Source organism: Sus scrofa, chromosome 6, assembly GCF_054392235.1.
Source record: "Sus scrofa isolate SSC_HxYL_T2T_F1_AM1 chromosome 6, Sscrofa_HxYL_maternal_Yorkshire_Landrace_v2.0, whole genome shotgun sequence".
Lineage (NCBI taxonomy): Eukaryota > Metazoa > Chordata > Mammalia > Artiodactyla > Suidae > Sus > Sus scrofa.
The window spans coordinates 122,170,074-122,182,868 of NC_139388.1; the positions used below are offsets into that span (position 1 = coordinate 122,170,074).

A 12,795-nucleotide genomic window follows, 5' to 3' on the forward strand; every position below is an offset into this window, starting at 1 on the left:
TCTGGCCTTTCTATCCTCTGAGAGTGTTTCAGGCAGACAGACTCAAGATCTCTAGGGAGGCTATGGAAGCAGCCTGGTGTCTGTTTTAGAAAGGTGCATCAATCCTGAGCCCAGAAAAGAGGGATATAGAAAGGGCTAATTCAATTTCCACAGAGAGAGGGATATTTCTGACTTCCTAGATAAGTAGAACATTCTGAACTCCCCATGAGAGCTCTTCCTGAGTAGCAGAGAGCTGGTAAGGCCAGGAAATTTTAACTGATTTGTTCAGATAGATTCTCAGAGGACATGTTAAAGTTCAAAGGAGATTGTTAAGAAAAATTACCCAAGCCAACCATAATGAACTCATGCCACCTGGAAAGCCCCTGAATGGTACACCAGCAGGCTCAAGAAGAAAGGTCCCAGAATACTAATGAAGTCTTTTTATTCTACCCCTTCAGTGAGTAGTCACAAACATAAAATTCTCAAGAGGATCTTAAGAGTACATAAGATCCACTGTACTGTAGAGAACAGGCTTTTAGGAAGCTGCTGCAAGAAAAGCCTGATCAATATTGAGCTATAAGACCAATTACATGTGCTGGGTAGTCCAGGAAAAACACAGGGTCACTCACCTCTCTTTTGAGAGCCCCTTCTCTGAGGCTCCCTGGCCTACAGAAACCTGCTAGAAGATGTAAAGGCTCAGTCAGGGAAACTGAAAGATGCTTCATTTTATTTTGCAGATAATTCATATCATATTCCAGCAATGGGATATAACTTCCAGTTATTAAAATTGGCAGCTAAGCATCATGGCCCCAAAACTCTATGTATTGAGATACATACATGTGCAAAAAATTCACAGTCTCAGTTGGATTTTAGGTTATTATAGGATATATAGAAAGGGCAGGGAAAAACAGAGTGATCTCAGTGTCAAAATTGTGGTCTTGTTTCAAATATATGGAGTTTGGGCTTGCTTTCTCTAAATGCAAAATTTCAAACTCTGTTATACCTAAATTCTTTCAAAATTTGTTTCTGGTTTTAAAGTAATCCAAGCCTATGCCAGAGATTTTTTTTTTTTTTTTTTTTTTTTTTGCTATGCCTGCAGCATGTGGAAGTTACCGGGCCAGGGGCTGAACCCATGCTGGAGTCACAGCTTGTGCCACAACTGCAACATGGGATCCTTAACCTGCTGAGCCACAAAGGAACTTCCCCAAAGAGGTTTTCAATACCTATGTTACAACTTATTAGCTCTTCTGAGACCCCTAAAATAACTAAAAGTTATTTAAAAGCTGAGCAGCTTGAATTAAAAACATTATTATTAAGAATCAGCATTTAAGTTTTCGTAAGGTTATTCACTGACCCCACTTATTTCATTGAGGAGTGAATGATACATAATTAAATGCAAGGAGCTGATGAAATAAATGTATAAAAGGTTTTCTACAATAATAAAACCATCCAAAGGTCAATATAGTGGTGTAGATGAGATAATTAGAGCCTTAGAATCAGTGCTATTCAATAGACATTTCTGTGGTAACAGAAATGTGTGCTGTTCAATACAGTAACTGCTCACCACGTTAGCAACTGAACACTTGAAATGTGTCCCAATGTGACCAGGGAACTGAGCTTTAAATTTCATTTCATTTTAATTTATTTCAACATCAATAGCCACATGTAGCTAGTGGCTATTGTACTGGAGAGCACAGACGCTGGTAAACTTGCATTTGAAAGAAATGGAGTTTTGTCTTATGTTTAAGTCTTTAAGCCATTTTGAGTTTATTTTTGTGCATGGTGTGAGGGTGTGTTCTAGTATCATTGTGTGTTCTAGTTTCATTTACATAGAGCTGTCCGGTTTTCCCAGCACTACTTGCTGAAGAGACTGTCTTTTTCCCATTTTATATTCTTGCCTCCTTTATTGAAGATTATTGGACCATAAGTGTCTGGATTTATTTCTGGGTTCTCTATTCTTTTCCATTGGTCTGTATGTCTGTTTTTGTACCTGTACTGCACTATCTTAATTACTGTAGCTTTGTAATATTGTCTGAAGTCTGGGAGAGTTGTGCATCCTGCCCTTTTTTTTTTTTTCCCTCAGGATTGCTTTGGTAATTCTGGGTCTTTTATGACTCCATATAAAATTTTGGATTGTTGAAAGAAATGGAAAATAATCAAAATAAGGATACAAATCAGTAGGATTTAAAGTAGGAAACTATTCTGATTAAGTCAAGTCATCAAAGGCACACATATAGGAGAAACTGGCTTACTAAGAATGGTCACAATAAGTTGGACATGGTGATGGAAAACTCTCTAGATACAAATGAAGTTCCCACTATGTGCTGTAGAATATGCTTTGAAGTTTACAGGGACTCTATTGAAATCTAATTACTGCATAGTCCCAATTACACTGACTACTATTAGACCATACAGTTACCTTTCTTCATACTATTAATCATCAGGTGGGTCTTCCCATTGTGTAAAGGGCATATGAATTAACCAAAGGGGATTGCTTAACTTCTATGAATTGCTTTCAGGCTCTCCTCTGTAAAATCATTATCTACATAGTTTTACATAAGAGACCATATGTATTTTTCACACCAGAAACACTTAGCTGGTTTCCAGGAGCAGTTTGCTTTCCTCCCCAGGCCTCTGCATTATTTCTTGCCATGTGGCGAGTGATCCAGAACAAGCTTTTAAGAGGGTAAGGTAAAAGTAAAAAGAATACCTTGCCAGTTCCCTAGATAATTATGGTAAACATTTGTTTCCTGAATCAGAAGACTTAAACTGAATACATTTTAAAACAGAATTTTACACGATTCGTGTAAAACAGAATTTACACGATTATTTCAAACTATTGAATATTTGATATGAAATACTTGTCTTCCAATATTGTATTCTCCAGGGTATTACGAAAAAAAGAACAAACTTTAATAAGACATCCTCAACTTCAATTGATTTTCCCTATTCTCGATTACATTTAATTAAGTTCTTTAAAGAGGCACAATATTTTATTGGAATGATTTCTTTCCCTGAGTCATTTATTTATCCACTATTCACTGGAGCACCAATATGAGCTGGTTATCTACTGACACTGATGATATGATATTCAAAAAAGTCACCTTGCTTGCCCTCAAAGTGTACAACCTAGTATAAAAAAGGAGCACATGGTAGACAGGTTGAAAATAAAAGACAGAAGCCTATAATATCATGGGAACATAAAGGAAGAGAACTTCATGGGTGAAGCAACTAGGAAAGAATCATAGAGACTGTAATAACTGATACAGATCAGTGCATGGGAGGGCATTTCTGCGTGAGACAACCCCAGAAACAGCCAATAATATCTGTGGGGATGAAGAATTCATTTTTAAAATAATTTAATATGAGGTTTCTTGGGATGCCTGGATGAAGCTGTGTGCGGGACAATTTGATATAAAATCTCAAGATCTGGGCAAAGCATGGGGGAGATTATGCAGCTTTCAGCATATTCTGAAGTTGAAACCATGAGAGGAGCTAGGGGGTTCTCCTTTCACTAGTGTGCAGAACGAGAGGATTAAGGGCATGAGGGCAGGATGCTAGGAGAATTCTAGCATGGGTAGAGGGAAAAGGCTCAGGAAGGCAGCAGGAGAAGAATTATCTGGTGACAAGATGATATGGAAGCAAGAGAGTAGATGTTTCAAGGCTTTAGTGATCAACAAATTCAAATATACCAGATTCAGATATACCCAAGAGATACGGTAAGATTAAGGGCAAAAAGCCTTTGTAGTTTAGTAATAAGTGGAATCACTGATGGACTGAACTTGAACAGTTTCAGTCAATTAGAGTGGATTGAAGAGTAAATTGTAGATGAGAAGTGAAGACAGGAAATTAACAGAAGCACCCCTTTGACAATTTCAGATGAGCAGTGATGTTTCAGAATGCTGATGCCTAGAGACAGCAAAAGCCACATACCAAGCCTGTCATACCAGTATAAACCAGCTCTAGTGTAGTGGTGAATCTTATGGCCAAGCTTCTTCAGATGCATAATTATAGGCTCTAATCCAAAGCATCTTTATAACTGACAATCCCTAATATTAATGAGGAGTGAAGAAGATCACAGATATAAAGATGCAGGCAAACTAGAAATTGCTATACAAATGTTAGTTATTATGGTCATTATTACTACAATTTAATCTTGTTAGATTTTGGTCTGTATATCAGCCCAGTTTATATGAGAGTTGAAAAACAAATTGAAAAGTCTGCCCAATGGGGTTTGTGGAGAGGAAACATCAGTAGTTAACTTATGCATTATGCATATAATTTAGACTCAATAGATCCAGTGGATAACTGCAGTGAACAATTGCCCTCTTTAGACAGCTCAATGTGAACTTCCTGATAGAAAAAAAAGCATTCCAAAGTCCTATGTAATTGGATGTGATAATAATGGGAGGATTGGCTGCTTGCTTGCTTCTCATTTCAGTGGGATAATTTGAATAAGTTCTTTATAAAAAATTGTAACTGCTGTCATTTTGATAACACTCCAACATGAAAATTTGGATTGTTGGGAGCAGAACCTTGCCAGCTCTAAACAAATGGAGGTTGGCTGATGAAGGATATGAAGTACACCCTTTCCATGCTATGAAGTTTCCAACATGGGCAAACTTTTCCTGTTACTGGTGTGTTCAAGCTTAAGCAGGAGTTGATAAAACTCTTTAGAGCCTTCCCTCTTTCACCCACAAAATTCTCAAGTTCAGTCACTCTGCTTTATCCATGATAAACCCTTTACCCTGCCATTCAATACAGAGCAATACTTTTGTCTTTGTCCTTTTTTGACTTTGGCACTGTTATTTTTTTAAAAAAATTATTCATTCATTAAGCCAATAGGATTGAATACTTACTGTATTTCTGGCATTATTCAGGGGATGTAGTAGTGAACAAGACAGAGTTCCTACTTTCAAGGGGGGCACATCTATTCAGGGAAAAATATCTGAGGACATATGTTACAATTTAATGAGATAAGTGCTAGAATAAAGGTATATTCAGGAGGATAATTAATCTTCCAAAAGGTGAAAGAGTGGCAAGGTGGAGTAAGGTTTCACATAGGAAATACTATCAGTCTTACAAAATTTTGATGTTTAGACAAGAGGTGGAGGAATATTTTATCTTTTTGATTTGTTACTTTCTTCAAGTCAGTGATTCTGCCTTATTCAACTTTTTGTCTCTTAACATAATGGAATGTTTACATCCCCCATCCCCTAAATTAATTTGCTGAAATCTAGTCTCCAATGTTATATTAGATGGTTGGGGCCTTTGGGAGGTCATGAGGTCATGAGGGTAGAGTCCTCACAAATGGGAGTAGTGCCCTTATAAAAGAGTGACCTCAGAGAGCTCCACTAAGTGAAAGAGATGTCAGAGAGCTCCACTAAGTGAAAGAGACACGGTGAAAAGAGGTCCCCTGTGCACCAGGAAGCAGACTCTCACCAGACACCAAATCTGCCAGCATTTTAATCTTGAACTGCCCAGCCTCCAGAATGGTGAGAAATGTTTGTTTGCTTAAGCCACTCAGTCTATGGTATTTTTGTTATAGAGGCTCAAACAGACTAAAAAAGTATTTACTACAGTGACTTGAACAGGAGAACCCAAAAATATTTGTTAAATTAAATCTAAATGTAGTTAACAGGATCCTTTTTTAATTCTTCTGCTTTCACATTTTTCTTGAACATAGTATAATCTGCAGGGTTCATGTTATTACATTAGTTTAGAAGGTTCTGCAAATATTGTATCTTCAATCTTTGCCCTCCTATGTATGCTACCAACCCATGCTATTTCCCAGTTTCTGCATTAATGGTATGAGTTCCTATCATCTTCATCTGCTTTATAAATTAAGCCAAATGTGTAGCTAATTCAGCCTGGTCTCTTGAAAGTTGTTGTTCCCTTCCACACTTTTCAGAAGATCTCCACAAACTCTAAAGTCAAGTATTCTCGGAGTTCCCATCATGGCTCAGTGGTTAACGAATCCGACTAAGAACCATGAGGTTGCGGGTTCAACCCTTGGCCTTGCTCAGTGGGTTAAGGATCCGGCGTTGCCATGAGCTGTGGTGTAGGTTGCAGATGCGGCTTGGATCCCACGTTGCTTTGGCGCTGGCGTAGGCCAGTGGCTACAGCTCTGATTGGACCCCTAGCCTGGGAACCTCCATGTGCCACAGGAGTGGCCCAAGAAATGGCAAAAAGACAAATAAAGAAAGAAAGAAATATAAAATAAAATCAAGTATTCTCAAACTTAGATTAACTGAAGTCATCAGCCATCATATAGGATGTTGGCATCTCACATAATGCTAATCTTCTGCTACGCCTTTTTAGCTTTCAAGATTTATGTATATGCATGTAGTTTCATTCTCCATAGCTCCAAATCTGTTACAGGGAATTACTATTCTGATGTCTTAAAAATGAAAAACAAGCTAAAGATAATACCATTTTAAAAAATCAGAATGTTTGGGGTTCCCAGAATTTATAAAGAAAGTTCCCAAAGAAAGGACATTGTAGGATTGATCAATCTTTCCATGGTTAAAATAAGCAAAACTTAAACAAAATCAAAAAAGCAGTAGCCAACAGCAGTGTTTAAAGGTAGAATGTGTTTTTGAGAAGAGGCGTTATTTAAAGCTCCTTCATAATATGAAATTAACTCTTTCCCTTGCTATCATTGCTATAGTTAGAGCCTTTTCTCAAATGTGAGCCAGAGAAATTTTCTTTCTTTTAGCTCTAAAGCTGTTAGTTGCTTATATTGGTTTTTTGCCTTTTAAAATTTTTTCTTTTCAATTACACTCAGCCCAAGACCATTGTTCAAAGAAATCTACGTCATTTTTAATTTTCCACATGCCATACTGGTTATTCTGCTACTTTTGTTTCTTTTGAGCAGTACACAGACAATCTAAGATGGTCAATATTGTTCTTTGCTGTGTCCTTAAGAGATCTTTATCTTATCATACAAAAGCCAAAATATGCATTATCTAAACACCCAAAAAGTCAACTTGTTTGACCTTGAGCAAGTCATCTAATTTACCTGGCCTGTTTCTTTCTTAATAGCCTTTAAAAAATTAATAGGTTGCTATAAAATTATTTTTTCACTCCTTTTAGACTCTATTATTCTGTGGTAGTGAGGTTTTAGGGGGAGAGAATTACAGACAAGGTGGACTTCATCATAGCACTGAAATATTTACATTCAAACAGCAAATTTATAGAAACTGCTTTCTAGCAAAACTGTTTTCTTCAAAAACTGCTCACTTATATGGCTGCATACATAATGTCATTTTTCTAAGAACAATGAGAGCCTGCAAAAGGGTTTTAGATAATGAAGTGATGTGATCAGGTTTTCTTTTTCTTAAAGGTTACCTTGGTTCCTCTGGGGAGAATGGGTAGATGGGCAAGAACCTTGCTTATTAAAAATTCACAGCAACATTTTTTTCCTTCAATTTCCCTCTCAATTTTCACTCTTGATTGGCAGTTGTTCCAAAGTTCTTCCCTCTCTTCTCTAAAAAAACTCTCTAAAAATATTCTCACTGGTTTCTGCAGTCTTCTCCCTCATTGTATATATTATCTTTCTTCTTATCAGTAGCTTCCTGCCTTTTTCATGAAAACTCAACTCTTCCTCCAACTTACTGAATAAATTAAAGAAGCAAAGTGGGACATGAAATATGGAGTCCCACAGGGTTCTGCTCAGAAGTGCCTCATGCTCTGTTTAATGCTCTACGTTCATCTAAAGACCTCACCTTTGATTTGGCATTGGGTTCCCAAAATTGCTTAGCCATTTATGGAGCAAATATAAATTATTTTTGTTGTGTGAGTATTGGTAAACATGTGCTCTATGTTCTTCTGTATGTCACTTCCATGTCCAAAAATTTGCCTACATTTCTTCATTTTTAGTGTCATGATAATCTAAGTTACCATTGTCTTTTCCTGATATTACATAAATAATTAATATTAAGCAAAAGAGACTTTTTAAAAAAAGTTTCTATATATAAAGAGGAATATTTTACAATGATAAAAAGATCAATCTATTAAGAAGATTTAACAACATAAACAATGTAAGTACCTAATCTCAGAGTACCAAAATAAATGAAACAGAACTGTCAGAATTGAAGGCAAAAATAAATAGTTCAACAATAGTTGGAGACCCCAATACTCTTCTTTCAATAATGGACATACAATCTAGGCAGACAATCAACGAGAATTTAGAAGACTTGAATATCACTGTAAACCAACTTGGCCTAATACATATTTACAAAGTACCCCTCTACCAGTGGCAGAATACCCATTCTTCTCAGGTACACGTGGAACATTCTCCAGGACAGACCATAATCTGGGTCATCCAACCAGCTTCAATACACTTGAAGAACTGAAATTATACAAAGTCAGTGACAGAAGAAATTTGAGAAATCCACAAACACATGACAATTAAACAACATACTCCTAAATAACCAATGGATCAAAGAAGAACTGACACAAGAAATTAGAAAATACTTTGAGGTGAATGAAAGCAAATACACAGCATACTGAAACTTACATGATGCAGATACAACAGTGCTTAGAAGGAAATTTATAGGTGTAAATGTCTAAAAAAAGACCTCAAATAAATGTCATAACTTTTCAGGTTAAGACACTTGAAAATAAGGGCAAACTAAATGTAAGCAAAATGAAGGAAATAATAGATATGGGAGTGGAAATCAATGAAATAGAGAATAGAAAAACCATAAAGAAAACAAATCTACAAACAATAAATGTTGGAGAGGGTGTGAAGAAAAGGGAACCCTCTTAACACTGTTGGTAGGAATGTAAATTGGTACAACCACTATGGAGAACAGTGTAGAGATTCCTCAAAAAAGTAAAAATGGGACTACCATATGATCCAGCAATCCCACTCCTGGGCATCTATATGGAGAAAACCATAATCTGAAAAGATACATGTACCCCAATGTTCACTGCAGCAACTATTTCCAAGACATGGAAGCAACATAAATGTCCACTGATAGAATAATGGATAAAGAAGATGTGGTACATATATACAATGGGATATTACTCAGCTATAAAAAAAGAATGAAATAATGTCATTTGCAGCAAAATGGATGGACCAAGAGATTATCATACTAAGTGAAGTTAGCCAGTGAAAGAAAATTATCATATGATATCACTTATATATGTAATGTAAAAAATGTATACAAATGAACTTGTTTGCAGAACAGAAACAGACTCACAGACTTTGAAAACAAACTTAGAGTTACCAAAGGGGAAAGGTTAGGGGGAGGGATAGCCTGGGGGTTTGGGATTGGCATATGCACACGGTGGTATATGGAATGACTAGCCAATGGGGGGGACCTGCATAGGTAACTCCACCCAATATTCTATGATAATCTTCATGGGAAAAGAATGGATATGTGTTTATGTATAACCGAATCACTTAGCTGTACAGCAGAAATTATTACAACCTTATAAATCAACTATACTTCAAAAAAAACTTTAAAAAAAAGTAACAAAAACTTTACCTAGAATTACGAAGAATAAAGAGGGGAGCACTCAAACAATAAGAATTAGAAATGACTGTGGGGGCATCACTACTGAACTTAAAAAAAATAAAAAGGATTATGAAGGAATACTATGAACACTTGTTCAATAAATTATGCAGGTGAATAGACAAATTCCTGTAAATACACAAACTACCTAATTCAAAAAGAAATAGACAATATAAGTAGACTTCTAAGAAGTAAAGAGATTGATTTAGGAATCAAAAACCTCCCAGAAAAAAACCCAAGAACAGATAGCATCCTTCCTGAATTCTATGAAACATTAATTAATACCACTACAAACTATTTCAAACAATAGAAAAAACAGAATGTTTTAAAGGAAACATTCCATCTAACATTGCATCCCAAAGGGAAATACTTAGCAATAAAATTAACAAAGTGCAAAGCTTGTGTTGCAAATACGATAAGACACTGTTGAGAGAAATTTTAAAAGATTGAAAGACATCTCATATTCAGTCTGTTTTTTCCTCAAAATGTTAACCATAGAGCTACCACATGTATGGAATAGCAATTCCCTTCCCAGATATATAGTCCATAGAATTGATAACACCTACATATGTATATATAAACTTTGACATAAATGTTTATAGCAGCATTAGTCATGGTAAACCAAAAGTGGAAAAAACCGAGGACCCATCAATTGGGCTAAACAATTGATGAATTGCTAAACAAAATATGACATGTCCATAGAATGAACATCATTTGGCAATAAAAAAATGAAGCATTGATGCATACTATAATATAGTCTAGTCAGGCACAAAAAGACCACATGTTGTGTGATTCATTCATTTGTACAAAATGTCCAGAATGAGAGAGTTTCCGGAGACAGCAGAGTTGCTTTACCAGTGGCTATCACTTACCTCAATACTTACTTCTATTACACAAATTGTTAGCTCAGTGGTTTACAATGTGGTCTTTGATGTCAGAATGGTTGTGTCTGAGTCCTGGCCCTCTCCTTTATTAAGGAAGGACTTTGGGCAAGTCACTCAGCTTCTCTGAGCCTTACAAAATAGTTTTCGATCATGTTAGAAAAAAAGGGAGTAGTACCTAGGAAAAATTTTTTCAAATGGGAGCAAATTCAGTTTTATACAAATTTCCCTCAAATTGCAGAATGCACTCCATAGGACTATATAAGGATTCAACAGAGACTACACTGAAACATCAGAATGACTCAGTAAGTGGTAGTTGTTATTATTAGTTAATGTCAAATAAATTTCAAAAAAATGAATGAATTTTTAAATCTAGAAGACAAAAATTTGTGCCAAATAAAATCTTTAATGACTATACCCTTTTTCCCCCAATTTTTTTTTCAGGGTCACACCTATGGCATTTTTCCAGGTTAGGGGTCAAATTGGAGCTACAGATGCCGTTCTATGCCACAGACACAGCAACACCAGATATAAGCTGTGTTTGCAACCTACACCGCAGCTCATGGCAACTCGAGATCCTTAACCCACTGAGATAGACTAGGGATCGAACCCACATCCTCATGGATACTAGTCAGATTTGTAACCCACTGAGCCATGATGGAACCCCTATCTAATTCCTACTTGTTACATAAAATATTTGTAAAGAAGAGTAAGGTTTTCTAGCCTTATAGGCTAAAAAAAGGCTTAACTTTTGTTTATGTTTTCATTTTCTGGTCTTGGACTTGCTCTTTGCTGCTGATTTGCTGTTCAAACAAAAATAAAGAGTTGAAAACAGCTGAGAAGGCTCACTAGCTGGCTTTTTTAAAAAAAACTGAATATACACTTGAAACTTAATTTTTTTTCTGAAGCAAACTGCTTTCTCTTTCTCTTCCACTTGAGGTACTGCTCTTTTGAGCGGGAGGGCAATTGATACAGACTAAAGCTCAGTGATCCTCTCCTTAGAGGACCTTTGATTTTAAGGTAAACCAAAGAGCCCCAGCCTTCCAGCAGAACACTCTAGAATACATGGGGCACATATTCCTACTATTGCAAGGTAACTGATTTTCTAGGCTATTTACTTATTTGATACTAATAATGGAATTTTATCCCAAATACATTAAAAGCTCACCAAACCTAATTCAAATTTTCAAATTAGTCTTTGTCTCCAGGAATTTTCAGGAGAAAAATAAAGGAAATATATATTTCTATTAAAACAAAACAACACTGAGGTCTTAATGATAGTACCAATTCAAATACAAGATTAAGGAGTTTTTGCTTAAACTTATTGATTTTGCATCTTTATCTATCTGACCTCCAGTTGAAAATCCTAGCTTTTACTGACACCAACATAATTACAAAATTTGCTTTAAACTATAATACACACACAACAGTTCCAAAATAATAATATGATTACTGAAAATAGTTTAAGGTTGTATTATAAGCTTTTATGCCGTGGAGTCAAATTATGAACTTTGAGATTACCTGGAAAATTTCCTCATTATGGGGCTATGCCAGCCACTCAATAAACAGGTAAAATTCATTTGCATCATTTTTCTATAATATTAGGAATTCTTAAAATCAGATTGTTTCATAATTATGTCACTATATAAATAATTTCAAGGTTAAATTTACAAAACAAAGTATAAAAACTAAGTATATTCAGAGAATTCTGTCTTATATTCCTTTCCTCATATTGTTCCTCCCCATTCCTGGTTCTATGTAAATTTAATAAAATTATATATATCCTTCTTTAGCATACTATAAGTATTTTTTCCTACTTCAGGTACAGAAAGATATTTTTTTGTTACTTTTTATAGCTTCATGTTACTCTCTTTGGCTACACTATAAATGAATATGGGGACATTATAATTGAATATGATGGACTTTTTTTTGGTAACCTTTTTTTTATTCCCATTTATAAATGACATTGCAACAAACTGCTTTGTGCATATGTCTTCCTGTATTTTTGCCAGTGTGCCTTTGAGATAAATTCCTAACAAGAGATTCCTAAAGAGATTGCTAGGCCAAATGTCAAATGAATGTTTAATTTTGCTAGATATTACCACATTTATTCCAAATTTTTGCATTTTTACCAGCAATGCATGAGAATACTCATTCCCCCCACAGCCTTCTCAAAGGAACATTTTGTAAATATTCAGATTTTTATTAATCTGGCAGATAGAAGCTGCATTTCTCTTATTAGGAGAGAATGGTTTTCAGTAACTTAGGTAACTATATTCAAGGGACATTTGCATTGCTTTCTATGAGAACTGTGTGTTCATATTTCTAGCCTTATTTTTTTAATATATAATTTTGATTACTCCTTTTTTTAAGAAGACTTTCATGTACTGGCCTATTAAGTATTGTATAGG

At 35.5% G+C, this 12,795-nt stretch overlaps 1 protein-coding gene across 15 annotated transcripts in view; it reads right to left on the reverse strand.

Annotated features, from left to right (window-relative positions):
- Positions 1 to 12,795, reverse strand: part of NOL4 (nucleolar protein 4) — a 701,612-nt gene that overhangs the window by 42,902 nt on the left and 645,915 nt on the right. The window lies entirely within an intron of this gene.